Below are 15,966 nucleotides of genomic sequence, written 5' to 3'. Positions count from 1 at the left end.
CACTTTCAGTGGAGTGGTGGGGGTCAAAGATTCGAGCAAGCTTCAGAGAGGGCTTCCCTGGTGGCTCAGACAGTAAAGAATCTGCAGTGCAGGAGACTTTGGTTCAGTCGCTGGGTCGGGCAGATCTGCTGGAGAAGGGAATGGCAACCCCCTCCAGGATTCTTGCCTGGAGAATCCCATGGACAGAGGAGCCTGGAGGGCTACAGTCCTTTGGGTCACAGAGAATCAGACGACTGGGTGACTAACACTTCCACATCAGAGAGCAGGGAAGAGAGGGGATGAGTGTGTAGACGCCTCTGTCTCGGTTTCCTTTTTTAAATGTTTAGTTTTACGTTTAGCCGCGTCGGGTGTCCATTGCGCCTGCGGGATCTGTCACTGTGGCACGGGGCTCTCTCGTTGCAGAACACAGACTCTAGTGCTCGCGGGCTCAGCAGGTGTGGTGCCCGGGCTTAGCTGCCCTGTGGGATCTTAGTTCCCTGACCGGGGAGTGAACCCACGTCCCCTGCATTGGCGGGTGGGGTTTTAACCACTGGACTGCCAGGGAAGTCCCTAACTCAGTTTAGGTATTTTGTTGGAGTCTCCTAAATGTTATTCTTTTTTTGTTTAAATTAATTTATTTATTTTAATTGGAGGCTAATTACTTTATAATATTGTGGTGGTTTTTGCCATACATTGACATGAATCAGCCATGGGTGTACATGTGTTCCCAATCCTGAACCCCCCTCCCTCCTCCCCACCCCCCATCCCATCCCTCAGGGTCATCCCAGTGCACCAGCCCTGAGTACCCTGTCTCATGCATCGAACCCAGACTGGCAATCTGTTTCACATATGATAATATACATGTTTCAATGCTATTCTCTCAAATCATCCCACTCTCCCCTTCTCCCACAGAGTCCAAAAGTCTGTTCTTTACATCTGTGTCTCTTTTGCTGTCTCGCGTATAGGGTCACTGTTACCATCTTTCTAAATTCCATATATATGTGTTAATTACTGTATTGGTGTTTTTCTTTCTGACTTACTTTGCTCTGTATAATAGGCTCTAGTTTCATCCACCTCATCAGAACTGATTCAAATGTATTCTTTTTAATGGCTGAGTAATACTCCATTGTGTATATGTACCACAGCTTTCTTATCCACTCGTCTGCCAATGGACATCTAGGTTGCTTCCATGTCCTGGCTATTATAAACAGTGCTGCGATGAACATTGGGGTACATGTGTCTCTTTCAATTCTGGTTTCTTCCGTGTGTATGCCCAGCAGTGGGATTGCTGGCTTATATGGGAGTTCTATTTCCTGAACAGAATCTGGCAAAGTCTACCAGGCATTTGGCTCTGCTTTGCTGTCAGCTTTACTTTATGGCTGAAGTCTTTTCTGGAGAGCTAACCTGAGATGTGTGGTTTGCAGCATTCTTGAGGGCAGCCTTTCCCAGTGCCTTCACCAGAGCGCACCTGAGGGTCCCTGGACCCATGTGCCCATTTCTGGCCATGCTCCAGAGGAAGCCTTCTGCTTTGTCCCCGATGGGCTCTCACCAGCTCAGAGGTCAGCCTGGGGCATCCTGGCCGCTCTTCCTCACATATCCTTTAGGGGGTCCACACCCAGGGGCGGTTTTCACAGGAACCAGTTTTTCCCTCTCTTCAGGCCCTCACCCCAGCACGAGGAGGACAAAGGACTCACCTGACGGGAGAGGCTGGGCGTGAAGAGTGAGCAGCCACCGTGTGGACCGGGGCCAGGCCCCGTGTGGCTTTTGGGCAATATGTGTCTCCCTCCCTGGCCCTCAAGGAGCTGACTTGCATCACCCTGGCCTTTTTGTCTCCTGCTGCCTGCCCCTGGTGGTTAAGAAGGTAGAGGAGGGGAGAGTGCACGTTCAATGCCCCTGAGCCCTGAAAGCATTGTTTGCCATCTTGTTTCTCCCCGTCCTCAGTGTTCTGGAGAAGGGAATGGCAACCCCCTCCAGTATTCTTGGCTGGACAATCCTACGGACAGAGGAGCCTGGTGGGCTACAGTCCATGGGGTCACTAAGAGCTGGACATGACTGAAGCGACTTAGCACGCAAGCACCACATCCAGGGGGAAGCAGTGGGCCTGTTTCAGGGAAGAGTCTGCTTTGACGTCTGCAGTTTAAATTTGCCCCCACAGTCACTGGTGCTCAAGTGCGCAGTGTCCACGTCTCAGTGTAGGGAGGTGGCGACATTGTCATCACTCACGCTTCCAGACATGCGTGAGGGGCTGGATCAGTGCAGCTGAGTGACCAGGGGCTGGAGCGAGGCCTTCCCAGTGTGACCATGGTCCGTGGCAGGTGGCTCAGCTGAGAGTCTGGGAGAGCCAGCGGCTGCTCCAAGCTTGTTCAAGTCACAGCTGTTTACAACCCCAGAAAACGGAAAGGCTAAAGCATCGTGTCTAAGGAAACCCTGAAGGCTGGTGCTTCATTGACCGTGGAGTCGAGAGCTGATCCAGGGGCTTGGAAAAATGGACAGGAAGGCTCTGATCCCGGGTTTCCGTTGGTGGAACATAATCAAGGTTGAGTCTCATGTTGTCCCCACAGATCAATTCTACCGTGACACTGCCATTTCGTTGTTGTTCAGTCGCTCAGCCGTGTCTGACTCTTTGTGACCCCCTGGACTGCGGCACACCAGGCTTCCCTGTCCTTCACTGTCTCCTGGAGTTTGCTCAGATTCGTGTCCACTCGGTCAATGATACCATCCAACCATCTTGTCCTCTGTCCTTCCCTTCTCCTTTTGCCCTCCACCTTTCCCAGCATCAGAGTCTTTTCCAATGAGTTGGCGCTTCGCATCGGGTGGCCAGAGTATTGGAACTTCAGCTTCAGCATCAGTCCTTCCAATGAATATTCAGAGTTGATTTCCTTTAGGATTGATTAGTTTTATCTCCTTGCAGTCCAAGGGACTGTCAAGAGTCTTCTCCAGCACCACAATTTGAAAACATCGGTTCTTCAGCGCTCAGCCTTCTTTATGGTCCAACTCTCACATCCCTATGTGACTACTGCACAAACCACTGCTTTGACTAGATGGAACTTGTCAGCAGAGTGATGCCTGTGACTTTTAGTATGGGTAAAATAAGTGCTACTTGGGGCATTCTAGCGAGAAAGAAAGAAGGACAGAGCATCATGGAGGCTAAGAGAAGCCCATCTCAGCCAGAGGCATCTGCCATCTGGGGGTCCAGACCAGACTATGTGCAGGGGATTATGGATAGAAACCTGATGGGTTTCTAGAATGTTCTTAGCACTGAGAGACTGTGTCCTAGGGAATACTCCTAAGTCCCTTTCTGCCCTCTGCCTCAGTGTCCCAAAGATATATTTGCTCCATTTTCAGGGAGAATTTCTAAGTTAAAATATGTTTATTTTTAATTGGAGGATAATTGCTTTACAATGCTGTGTTGGTTTCTGCCACACACCCACACGCATCAGCCACAGGTATGCGCACGTCCCCTCCCTCTTGGGTCCCCTTCCCACCTCCCACCCCCTCCTGCCCCTCTAGGTTGTCACAGAGCACAGGATATGAGGTCCATCTTCAGGGAGAATTTTCTTTCCACAATGTTTTGCAAACTATGTTCTCTCTGGATAAAGTAGTTTGAACTAGAAATCTGACTGAGAGGAAAATTAAATGTCCCACCTCACTCATTATTGAAGAAATGCAAACGGAATCAACGAGATGGCAGTAGTGATCATTAGCATAAGGGGGCAAGATCTGTCACCTCAACACGTATCTCTCTGGCAGGAGGGTTTTTTTTGGCTGATTGTATTTTTTTTTTTTTTGAACTTTGTTTTCTTGTTTTTATATTTTTTGGCGGTAAGTAGGATCACAGTTCTCTGACCAGGGACTGAATTCTCTCCCTCTGTATTAGAAGCTCAGAGCCTTAAGCCCTGGGCCACCAGGGAACTCCTAGGCTGATTTAGAAGAACGAGATTTAGGACTTCATTCTTTTGACCTCTCCCTTAGCCTAAGGAGATCAAACCAGTCCATCCTAAAGGAAATCAGTCCCAAATATCCATTGGAAGGACTGATGCTGATGCTGAAACTCTAATACTTTGGCCACCTTGATACGAAGCACCGACTCATTGGAAAAGACTCTGATGCTGGAAAAGATTGAAGGCAGGAGGAGAAGGGGATGACAGAAGACAGATAGCATCATCAACCCTGTGGACATGAATCTGAGCAAACTCTGGGGGATAGTGGAGGACAGGGAAGCCTAGTGTGCTGCAGTCCATGATGTTGCAAACAATCAGACATGTCTTAGCGATGAAAAACAAGAAGAATCAGGTGCCTAAAGAATCTAGATAAAGAGCTTGTTCCGAGAACAGAGCTGCCTCCAGAGAGATCTGAGAAGAATATGGGCTGGGTGTGGTGGGGGGAGACCAGAGTCCACTCCGTGTCCCTCGACTCTGCAGGGTCCAGCAAACATTTGTTTATTTTCCATCTTCACATGGATTGTCTTTCTCCCCTTCCATATTCCAAACCACTACCCACAAGGTCCTCTTTTGTCTTTAGCTGAAGATGGTATTTAAGGTCAGGACTTTGGCCATTTTGGCCATTTTCCTGGGACTCTCCCATGTACATGTCAATAAACTTTTATTTGCTTTTCCCTATTAATCTGTCTCATGTCAATTTAATTCTTAGACCAGCCAGAAGAACCTAGAAGGGTGGAGGACACTCTCTTCCTCCCTGACACAAACCAGCAACTATTTTCAATGCGTGTGCTGACATGGGTTTTCCAGTCCTGCTGATCGGAGGGCCACATCGAAGCTTTCAGGAGTCATCGGATCTCTATCAATACTCTTAAGACTTTACAGCATTTGATCTAGTAGCCCTATATCTTAGATTCTGTGAAATAATCAGAAACAAGATAGAATGAATAAGCAACAAGGTCCTACTGTTTAGTGCAGGGAACTATATTCTATATCCTGTGATAAACCATAATGGAAAAGAATACACACAGACATACAGACACACACACACACACACACGTGTATAACTGAATCATTCTGCTGTAACAGCAGAAATTAACACAACATTGTAAATTAACTATACTTCAGTAAGATAAAAAGGCACAGGAGGGCTTCCCTCGTGGCTCGGTGGCAAAGAATCTACCTGCCAATACAGGAGACATGGGTTTGATCCCTGGTACTGGAAGATCCCACATGCCACAGAGCAACTAACCCTCTGTGCCACAACTATTGAGTCTGTGCTCTTGAGCCCAGGAGTTGCAACAGAAGAAGTCACCGCAGTGAGAAGCCCGCACACTGCAACTAGAGAGAAGCCCGAGCAGCAACTAAGACCCAGCACAGCCAAAAAAAGAACAGGAAATTATAACAAATTATTAATTTCTGTGATCTTTGAAACAACTCAAAAGACCAACAGTGAAATATTGTTCAATAATCACTGTGGTCCCATCACTTCATGGGAAATAGATGGGGAAACAGTGGAAACAGTGTCAGACTTTGTTTTTTGGGGCTCCAAAATCACTACAGATGGTGATTGCAGCCATGAAATTAAAAGATTCTTACTCCTTGGAAGAAAAGTTATGACCAGCCTAGATAACATATTGAAAAGCAGAGACATTACTTTGACGACAAAAGTCCATCTAGTCAGGCTATGGTTTTTCCTGTGGTCATGTATGGATGTGAGAGTTGGACTGTGAAGAAAGCTGAGTGCCGAAGAATTGATGCTTTTGAACTGTGGTGTTGGAGAAGACTCTTGAGAGTCCCTTGGACTGCGAGAAGATCCAACCCATCCATCCTAAAGGAGATCAGCCCTGGGATTTCTTTGGAAGGAATGATGCTAAAGCTGAAACTCCAGTACTTTGGCCACTTGATGTGAAGAGTTGACTCATTGGAAAAGACTCTGATGCTGGGAGGGATTGGGGGCAGAAGGAGAAGGGGACGACAGAGGATGAGATGGCTGGATGGCATCACCGACTCGATGGACGTGATTCTGAGTGAACTCCGGGAGTTGGTGATGGATAGGGAGGCCTGGCGTGCATGTGATTCATGGGGGGACACGACTGAGCGACTGAACTGAACTGAACTGAATATGAGAGGTGTTTTTTTTTTTTTTTTTAATTGGAGTGTAGTTGCTTTACGATGTTGCGTTTGTTTCTGCCGTTCAGCAAAGTGAATCAGCCACGTACATCCATATACCCTCTCTTCCTTGGGTTTCCTTCCCATTCAGACCACCACAGTGTATATAGTTCCCTGCGCTATACAGTCGGTTCTTATTCGTTATCTGTTTTATACATACTGAGATGGATAGGTAGCATGACTGACTCAAGGGACATGAGTTTGAGTAAACTCCAGGGGATAGTGAGGGACAGGGAAGCCTGGCATGCTACAGTCCGTGCGGTCACGAAGAGCCTGACAAGACTTGGAAACTAACAACGCAGTGTATATTTTAAAATGTCCACTTGGTGGTGCTGTGAGCTTAGCTGGGAGTGCGACTGGCTTATCTACAAGTTCCTCTGGAGCTGTTTCAGCGACTCTTAGAAACCGCTGCCCCGGAACACTGCCTAGCTCCTTCAAACACAGATTCTACAGTCATAACTAAACAACTTGCCACGGGAAGATGAGTAAGCTCTGGAGATTTAATGCACAGGATAAGGATTATAGTCAACAATACTGTATTCTATACTTCAGAGTTGTAAGAGAGCAGATCTTAAATGTACTCATCACAGAGATGGTAATTACGTGATGTGATAGAAGCCTTATGGAACGCTATGGTGGTCATTGTGTTGCTATATTTAAGTGTATCAAATCACCACGCCGCACACTGTAAACTGACACAATATTACATGTCAGTTATATCTCAATAAAAACAAAATCCAAGACCCCAAAATGATGTTTGCCTGTTGCAGTAATCACTTCATGCCAAATAGATGGGGAAACAATGGAAACAGTGTCAGACTTTATTTTCTAAGGCTCCAAAATCACTGCAGATGGTGACTGCAGCCATAAAATTAAAAGAACTTGCTCCTTGGAAGAAAAGCTATGGCAAACCTAGATAGCATATTGAAAAGCAGAGACATTACTTTGCCAGTGAAGGTCCTTATAGTCAAATCTATGGTTTTTCCAGTAGTAATGTACAGATGTGAGAGTTGGACCATAAAGAAGGCTGAGCACTGGAGAAATGATGCTTTTGAACTGAGGTGCTGGAGAAGACTCTTGAGAGTCCTTTGGACAGCAAGGAGATCCAACCAGTCCATCCTAAAGGAAATCAGTCCTTAATATTCATTCGAAGGACTGATGCTGAAGCTGAAACTCCAATACTTTGGCCACCTGATGTGAAGAGCTGACTCATTAGAAAAGACCCTGATGTTGAGAAAGATTGAAGGCAGGAGGAGAAGGGGATGACAGAGGATGAGGTGGTTGGATGGCATCACCGACTCAATAGACATGAGTCTGAGCAAACTCCTGGAGATGGTGATGGACAGGAAAGCCTGGCGTGCTGCAAAGCGTCAGACATGACTTAGCGACTGACCAACAAAATTGCCTGTTGCACCCCGCGCTGTGAGCTCCATGGAGGCACTGAACATAGGGACACCAAGTGTCAAGACCCCAGATACCTTGCTCTGGTCCCGTTCTTCCTCTGACTTGAGTCATCAGAAGGATCTTCTAACGAGTTTGTTAAAAACGCTTTCCTGGAACTCTCCTCCATTCTGAATCATAGTTGTGGGTGGAGCCATTTACTAGTTGTCTGCTGCTGCGTAACAAACAGTGGGTTAAAAAAACGTTATTTCTTATCCTCCTCAGTTTCTGTTTTGGGGGTGGCTAATTTGGGGATCCTGGCTCAGGGTCTCCCTGAAGTTGCTGTCAGATGTCGTCTGGGGCTACACTCATCTGGAGGCTTGGTTGGGGCTGGCGTATCCACCTCCGAGGGTGCTGGTAAGTTGGTTCCAGGAAGAATGCAGGACCAGGAGGGTGTGCTGGGCTGACGCAGGTATATTCAGCCACAGGTGCTGTCTGGGAATGGCAGTTTTACAGGCTAATTATTTCATCGAGTACATCTCAGCTGGAGTCCTCTGGCCACTGCCTACAACCAGCAACCCTTAATATAGCTTTCTCCTCCAGCAGGAGTAACCCTTGGCCACTAGGCTGCCAGGAAAGTGAAAGAAAAGTGAAAGTGTTAGTCGCTCAGTCGTGTCCGACTCTTTGTGACCCCATGGACTGTAGCCCACCAGGCTCCTCTGTCAGTGGGATTCTCCAGGCAAGAATACTGGAGTGGGTTGCCATGCCCTCCTCCAGGGGATCTTCCCAACGCAGGGATCAAACCTGGGTCTCCTGCACTGCAGGCAGATTCTTTATGATCTGAGCCACCTGGGAAGAAACTGCCATAGTTCTCACCTTTTGATGCCATGGTACCTTTCTGTGTTGGGCTCCTTCGTCCTGCCAGGCCACTTCTCCTGGGCAGTGTCCTTCCCAAGAGGCCTCGACGTTGGCTTCTTCCCACGTGGCCACCTCTGGCTTGCCCCACGAGTCTGAGTCTTGGTTCCTCTGTCTAACACAGAAGGGAAGGGACGAGACTCAGTCTTCAGTAGCTCATCTCTCCTTCTCCATCCTCTGCTCTGTCACAAGCTGGAGGTAGGTGTGAAGGACTCTAGCAGTGACTTCCCAGGCTCTCGAGGGGCCCCACACCAACACAGGTACCAGGTAGCTATCATGCTCTCACTTGTGGGCATCAATAGAAAAACTGACTCACCAGGTCCCTTTCAACCTCCTGTTCTGTCTCTCCGTATTCCAGTGCTGAAGCTTCCCTAATTACTATACTCTGGTTCCTATCTGCTTATTGACCCTTTCCACTGCGGTGTCCAGAGGGAACTTGACGTGTTATGTCAGAGCTCAGCATCCATCCCTGTCTTAGTCCATTCTGGATGCTGAGATGCCAGCCTGCTGAGGGCTTACAGATGACAAAACTTTATTTCCTAGAGCCTGAGACTGGAAGAAAGTTGGATCAGGGTGCCAACAGAACTGAGGAGGGCCCTCTTCTGGGTCCCAGACTTCTCAATGTGTTCTCACATGGCAGGAGGGGCTAGGGAGCTCTGTGGGGCCTTGTATAACGGCACTAATCCCTGTCACAAGGGCTCTACCCTTATGGAAGCAGTGACAGACTTCATTTTCTTGGGCTCCAAAATTACTGTGGCTGGTGAGTGCAGCCATGGAATTAAAATAAGCTTTCTCCTTGGAAGGAAATCCATAACAAATCTAGACAGCATATTAAAAAGCAGAGCCATCACTTGGCCAAAAAAGGTCTGTCTGGTCAACGCTATGGTTTTTCCATAGTCATGTAAAGGTGTGAGAGGTGGACCATAAAGAAGGCTGAGTGCCAAAGAACTGAGGCTTTTGAACTGTGGTGTTGGCGAAGACTCTTGAGAGTCCCTTGGACAGCAAGGAGATCAAACCAGTCAACCCTAAAGGAAATCAGTCCTGAATATTCATTGGAAGGACTGATGCTGAAGCTAAAGCTCGATACTTGGGCCACCTGATGTGAAGAGCCAATTAATTGGAAAACACCCTGATCCTGGGAAAGATTGAAGGCAGAAGGAGAAGTGGACGACAGAGGCTGAGATGGGTGGATGGTATCATCGACTCAACAGACATGAGTTTGAGATAACTCAGGGGGTTAGTGGAGGACAAGGGAGCCTGCTGCAGTCTGTGGGGTCACAAAGAGTCGACGTGACTGAGCAACTGAACAATGACAACTATCCCATTCGCGAAGTCTCCACTCTTATGATCTAAGCACCTCCCAAAGGCCCCACCTCCTAATTCTATCCTATCAGATGTTAGGATTTCAGCATAGGAATTTGTTGGGGAGGGTATGTGTACTCAATCAATGAAACCATAGCAATCCACGAGGGGCAAGTCTTTTCTGCCTTGGATGGTAGCATTCAGGTTGGAACCGTGGGTCACCCAGAGTCATCGACCACTGTGACTATTGTCTCACCAAACCCTGCCCACCTTAGCTCCTGCAGAGACCCCTTGACCGCCCCCTTCCTCCACCTCTGCCCTCAGCCCCCCTGGCATTGCCCCAGCTCAGTCCTTCAGCAGTCTGTCCCCCTCTCCCCAGATGAGGGCAATGTGCTCTAGCCCTGGGGTAGCCATTCACTCCAGGAAACTCTGTGTGATGAAACCGCAGGTCTTTGACCGAAGGCTGAGCTGTGTTAAGGGCCGGTCCTCCGCGCCTGTGATTCCCTGGGCCAGCATCGGACGTCTCTCGTGCCCAGCCTTGCATCCTGGTGTTGTTCAGTTGCCAAGTCATGTATGACTCATTGCGACTCCACGGTCTGCAGCATGCCAGGCTTCCCTGTCCCTCACCGTCTCCTGTGGTTTGCCCAAATTCATGTCCATTGCGTCAGTGATGCCTCTGTCACTCTCTTCTCCTTCTGCCTTCATTCTTTCCCAGCATGAAGGTCTTTTCAGATGAGTCAGCTGTTCGCATCAGGTGGCCAAAGTATTGGGGCTTCAGGTTCAGTATCAGTTCTTCCAATGAATATTCAGGGTGGAGTTCCTTTCGGATGGACTGGTTTGATCTCCTTATTGTTCAAAGGACTCTCAAGAGTCTTCTCTGGCATCAAGTTCTAAGGCATCAATTCTTTGAGTCCTGCCTGCCCTCATTTATTCCAGCCACTCCTGGGCCACCAGCTCTGGGCAGGTGCAAGTTGCCCACGCTGCCTCAGTTGTCCCGCTGATTTTGCTCTCTGCCTCTGGGCGTGCCTGACTTTGGGGCTCAGGATCCATGCAGAGATGTGCTGGGTTCTTGCAGGCGCACAGGCCTGGGAGAGTGAGGGAGTCAACACTCTAAGGGACAATCTTGACGGTTGAGACATAAGAGCTGCTGGATAAATGTCCCCTTTTTCAGTCCTCTAGGCAGTCAATACGAGTCACACTCTTTGTGGCTCCTTAGAGAGTCCCCATGGGCTCAAGCCTCAATTGTCCACAAGATCCCACTCGATAAAGCGCCTTCTATGGGCTTTCTTCCTTGCTTCTCTTCACTCCTCCCAAACCCCCAGCTCTGTTCTCTAGGACCACTTCCCCAGATGAATCAATGCCTACAATTCTTTATCTTAGGTTTGCTTTTTTGGAGGAACTCAAAATCACTCATGGCTCAGATGGTAAAGAACATGCCTGCAATACAGGAGACTCAGGTTCTATCCCTGGGTCGGGAAGATCCCCTGCAGAAGAGAATGGGAACCCACTCAGTATTCTTGCCTGGAGAATCCCATGGACAGAGGAGCCTGGTGGGCTCCAGTCCATGGGGTCACAAAGAGTCGGACATGACTGAGCTAAGGACACAAATCTACCCTGAACTCTACCACTGCCTTTGCCAAAATAAAAAATATCACGATTATTTGTATTTCTTTCTCTTCCATTTGACTATAGGTCTTTTAAATGCTGCTTTATTTGTCATCCATGTAGTTCATAAAAAAATTCTTATTAAATGATTGGTTTAGAAGCAGATCTTCTGGAGAAGGAAATGGCAACCCACTCCAGTATTGTTGCCTGGAGAATCCCATGGACTGTAGCCTGTCAGGCTCCTCTGTCCACAACTTAGTGACTAATCTTAGAGGCAGAAAGAATGAATTTACAGAGAGGGCTTCCCAGGTGGCCCTAGTGGTAAGGAAGCTGCCTGCCAATGCAGGAGATGGAAGCGCCATGGGTTTAATCCCTGGGTCAGAAAGATCCCCTGGAGGAGGGCATGGCAACCCACTCCAGTATTCTCACCTGGGAAATTCCAAGGACAGAGGAGCCTGGCGGGCTACAGTCCACAGGGTCCCAAAAAGTCAGACACGACGCAGTGACTAAGCACACAGCGCAGAGCAGCTGAAGTCCATCGAGGTGTGTAACCTGTAAGGCAGTTTTCATGCTTTATGGCATTTAACCCTACAACAGCTCCAGGAGGTAGGTGCTATTATTGTGCCTGTTTTACAGATGAGGAACAAGCTCAGAGAGGTTAGGTGACCTGCCCAGAGTCACACAGCTGAGGAGAAAAGGTCTGATCCCAGGGTTGGTCTCTGATCAAGGCTGTTATTGGGGAACTATGAAGGCTGGTGGGGGCGGACACGGACAGGAGGCTGTCTTGGCAGGGGCTGGATCCCCAAGGCTCTTTGTTTGGGGCACTGGGGACGCTCTGAAAACGTTGTTTTCCACTGTGAGCCCTTCCGTTTCTGAAAATCCAAGCGATGTGAAGAATGTCCACAGGGGGGCAGACGTCAGCAACAAATAGAAGACCGGTGTAGGAAAACCAGCCCGTGAAACTGGTTCGATTTTCTTTTTCTCGCGGGGCCTCTGCTCAGCTTTCTGAGTAGGCCTAAGATCGATACGTAACCTCGGGCACTGGAGACTCGCTGCTGTTCATTCCAACTCCTTTCTCCCTCCTTGCCTTTCTTCCTCCTCTCCTCTCCCCCTTCCTCCTCTGGATTCCTCTTGCGAACTTTCTTCACTGAAGTGGAAAGTCAGGTTAAAAAAACAAGCACAGTAAGTGCCCCACATACGATTGGACTTCCTTCTGAGAGCTCATTTATAAAAGTCCAGCAGAGTTAGCCTAGGAACCCAACTACCACAATCGGCTCTATAGTACTGTACTGTAATGGGGTTATAACCCTTTTTATACAAATGATACATAAAGAACAAACACACAAAAATAAAGAAAACACGTTTAATCTTATAGCACAGTACCTTGAAAAGTTCAGCAGTGCAGTACAGCAGCTGGTCCCCAGGGGCTGGCATCGAGTGACCAGGCAAGAAGGGTTACTGCCTGGAGGAGGGAGAGGAGGTGGGAGATGGTAGGGATGAAGGGTCGTCAGCAATAGGAGATGGAGGGCAAGCTGTGATTTCACTCACGCCTGTCATTATGGAAAGCACGCCCATATCTTTGAAAGCTCGTGACTTGAAAGTTCGTATGTAGTGGACTTCCTGTAGATCCTTCCTAAACACGACGGAGCCTGCAACATTTTAAAAGCAGGATCCTCCTGCGGACAGATGACAGCACATACATGAAAAACAACTGTTTAGACCGAAAAGTCCCCTATCGATACATCACAAATCTCTGTGAAGGCCCCGTCACCTCTACACACTAGGGGACAGTTTTGCTGTTGTTGTTTAGTCGCCAAGTTGTGTCCAACTCTTTGTGACCCACGGACTGCAGCACACCAGGCTTCTCTGTCCTTCACTATCTCTGGAGTTTGCTCAAACTCATATCCATTGAGTCGGTGATGCCATCCAACCATCTCATCTTCCGTCCTCCCCTTCTCCTCCTGCCTTCAATCTTTCCCAGCATCAGGGGCTTTCCCAATGAGTCAGTTTTTCACATCAGACAGAAACTATTGGAGTTTCAGCTTCAGCATCAGTCCTTCCAATGAATATGCAGGACTGATTTCCTTTAGGATTAACTGGTTGGATCTCCTTGCTTGTTGAAGGGACTCTCAAGAGTCTTCTCCAACACCACAGTTCAAAAGCATCAATTCTTCTGCCCTCAGCCTTCTTTATGGGTCTAGCTCTCACATCTGCACATGATTACTGGAAAAACCATAGCTTTGACTAAATGGACCTTTGCTGGTAGAGTAATGTCTCTGCTTTTTTCACACTGGCTGACATTTTATCTCTGGCCCCTCTTCCTCTCTATTAGGGGAAAGAGTGATTTCTACATCCAGGTCTCAAGGGGACAGATTGTGAACAGAATATGTATTAGGACAGTGTTAGAGGCCGGTCCAGCTGGAGGGACCCAAGAGAATAAAGTCTTTGCAAATATCTCAGGGGAATTTTTGTACATCTTCCTTGTATATCATCTCAGTTAATCCCCACCAGACACTCAGAGACCCAGAGAGGTCAGTCTGAGACCCAGAGAGGTCATGCAGAGGACTTAATGGACCAGCTGGGATTTTAGTCATGTCTATGTTGGCTGAAGGACAGATCTAAAGTTTGTTGTCCTGGACAAACATGCCTGGTTACTGTATTTTACAGGTAGGATGGTCTTGACCCCAGGCTTCCCAGGTGGCTTAATGGTAAAGAACCCACCCGGCAATGCAGGAGCTATAGGAGAGCTGGGTTTGACCTCTGGATTGGGAAAACCAGGGTTGAAACTGTGTCTCCTGCATTGCAAGGTGGATTCTTAACCACAGGACCACCAGGGCAGCCCTACAGAAGTGATCTTTACAAGGCAACTGTGTGTTCCTGTCATTCAGTCACTCAGTTGTGTCTGACTCTTTGCCACCCCATGGACAGCAGCATGCCAGGTTCCCCTCTCCATCACCAGCTCCTGGAATTTGCTCAAATTCATGTCCATTGAATCGGTGATGCCATCCAACCATCTCATCCTCTGTCACCCCCTTTTCCTCCTTCCCTGAATCTTGCCCAGTATCAGGGTCTTTTCCAATGAATCAGCTCTTCACATCAGGTGACTAAAGTATTGGAGCTTCATCTTTAGCATCAGTCCTTCCAATGAATATTCAGGGTTGATTTCCTTGAGGATTGACTGGTTTGATCTCCTTGCAGTCCAAGAGACTTTTCAAGAGTCTTCTCCAGCACTGCAATTGGAAAGCATCAATTCTTTAGCACTCAGCCTTCTTTATGGTCCAACTGTTACATCCATACGTGACTACTGGAAAAACCATAGCGTTAACTCTACAGATAGGCAACTGCAATAGCCCCACAAAGACTTAATCTAACCTGCAATCTTAATAAGAAAGACTAAAGACCAGCTGACCCTTCAAGCCACTTGAAATGCTAGCAATTAATGGCAGGATACCATGCATAATTAGACTTGTGAGCAGCTCTTTTTAAAATTCAGTGTTTACGCTGGATGTCAATCTTTCCTTTGGCCAGAGAACTCTGCTGTACATTGTTAAGTGAAAGCAAGCAGCCAGGTTAAATTCTAATTAAATGTTACCATTGTTATTTGAAAAATAACAGCTTAGTGTTGGTGTCAAATTTACTTTTATCAGCGGATGGAATTAGAGCATTTTGTCATTTTAGGGTTGCTAATGCATGTGAATAACACTGCCTAAGAAGCCTTCCTTGACTTTGGTTCAGGTTGAAACAAAGAAAATTAATATGGTGAGGATGTAAATGAGAGTACAAGAAGAGGATTATGTTGTACCTGGTTTTCTTTGAGCCGCCGCTGTGATGCTTTGCAAGCAGGTTGGATGGTTTCCTGGGCTGTGAATTCCAAACGTAGCTCACGCTCCTGGTTGGCAGTTCTGTGGACAAGCAGGTCTCCTTCCTGTGTGATTTCCCTAAACTGGCTGCCTGAGTAGGGAAATGAGAAACCTTTCCCCAGGGACACAAGGATAAAATGTGAAAGAGAACTTTGAGTTTTAAGACAATACGTACTTGTCAAGGGAACAAACCCAGCAAGATGCGTCTTGGGGTGGGAAGTGAATACAAGGCAGAGCTGCACGTCTACGGAGCTGTCAGGGAGGTGACATGATGCAGCACTGGGAATCAGAGATTTGTTACTGGTTACTGGTTACTGGTCAGCCTCCTGTCCTGGAGCTCCGTGGTGCCCTGGTGATGAAAGATGGGTCCTGCCTTCAAGCATCTTAGATTCCAGAGCAGTGGTGAAGACCTACGATGGAACATGACTCTGAAGTGGACGGCAGCCTCCAGTTCCCAAGTTTTCCCACTTCTATCTATGTGAACTTGGACTCGTTACTGCAGCCTTTGATTCCCAGGCTCCTCATCTGTGAAACTGGGGCACTGATGCCTGCCAAGGGGAAAAGTGGAAACGGTCACAGATTTTATTTTCTTGGGCTTCAAAATCACTGTGGACAGTGACTGCAGCCATGAAATTAAAAGATGCTTGCTCCTTGGAAGAAAAGCTTTGACAAACTTAGACAGTGTATTAAAAAGCAGAGATATCATTTTGCTTACAAAGGTCCATATAGTCAAAGCTATGGTTTTTCCAGTAGTCACGTACGGATGTGAGAGTTGGACCATAAAGAAGGCTGAGTGTGAAAGAACGATGCTTTCA

The sequence above is a fragment of the Bos mutus genome, chromosome 6 (assembly GCF_027580195.1).
Source record: "Bos mutus isolate GX-2022 chromosome 6, NWIPB_WYAK_1.1, whole genome shotgun sequence".
NCBI classification, from domain to species: Eukaryota; Metazoa; Chordata; class Mammalia; order Artiodactyla; family Bovidae; genus Bos; species Bos mutus.
The sequence above is the reverse complement of the archived record's forward strand: the minus strand, read 5'-3'. Positions refer to the sequence as shown.